Source organism: Octodon degus, unplaced genomic scaffold, assembly GCF_000260255.1.
Source record: "Octodon degus isolate 3935 unplaced genomic scaffold, OctDeg1.0 scaffold00023, whole genome shotgun sequence".
Classification (NCBI taxonomy): Eukaryota; Metazoa; Chordata; class Mammalia; order Rodentia; family Octodontidae; genus Octodon; species Octodon degus.
Window position 1 is genome coordinate 20,098,332 of NW_004524599.1, and position 1,103 is coordinate 20,099,434.

Here is a 1,103-nt window from a genome sequence, read left to right on the forward strand (position 1 = left end):
TTTTCTTCCCCAAGTGATATCTCTATAGAGTTTTCTTGGAAGGAGATTTGCGCTTTAATTTATGGAGTAAGTCATGACCAATCAAGGGGTATGGGCATTCTGGCATAACTAGGAAAGAGTGAGTCATCTGTTTTGTTCCCAGGTTTCCTATACGGGCCCGGGTCCTAGGGTATGACTTAGTCTTTCCAGTGGCTCCTTGTATATGTGTCCTTTTTTCTGATAGGGGCCCCGCAGGTTGTTGCAGGACAGAGTAGGTAGCTCCAGTGTACCAGAAAGTCAGTAGATTGGCCCCCTACCTCTAAGGTGACCATGGGCTCCTGGGGGTCATATTCAGAGCCCCAGCCTCTTCAGACTTCCTTTTCCTGTGTCAAGACTTGAGCAAGCTTTTCTTTCCTCCTTTTGGACATTCATGTTTCCAATGCCCTTTCTCCTTGCACTAGGCACACTGGTTCTCTTTTAAGAGGCGTCTTTCTTTTATCTTTCTTCTTTGGACCCTTTTCCTTAACTTTGGAGTCCTTTTCCCCAAGGCAATCAGAACTTTTGCCATCTTTTTATTTAACTACCTAGAGTCTTCCCTGTTAATAAGAACTCACTGAGCTATCTCCACCAGCTCTGTCAGTGCTTTTCTTTCAAATCCTTCAATCTTCTGCAATTTCTAATGTCTGGGCCTGACTGAGGAAAAAAGGCAATATTCATAGCATGGCGGTTCTCAGGGGCTTCAGGATCTATTGGTGTATATATCTGATAGGCCTCTTGGAAGCACTCTAAGAATGCCACCAGAGACTCATCAGGTCCCTGACTGACCTCCATAACTTTAGACAAATTAGTAGGCTTTCTAGCCGCCGCCCTGATGGCCCCTAAAAGAAGCTGGTGATACTGATTGAGAGCCTCCTTACCTCTATGGGAATTAGAATCCTAGTTAGGACGAGTCAGGGAGAAGGATTCCTCCAGTCGTACAGGATCTGAAGCTGGTTGGCCCTCTGGGCCCAAAATTTATTTTCGTCCACACCCCCGGATTCACTCCTGCTCTTCAGATGTAAAGAGGGTCTGTAAAAGCTGTTGGCAATCATCCCAAGTGGGCTGATGGGTGAAGAAAACAGATT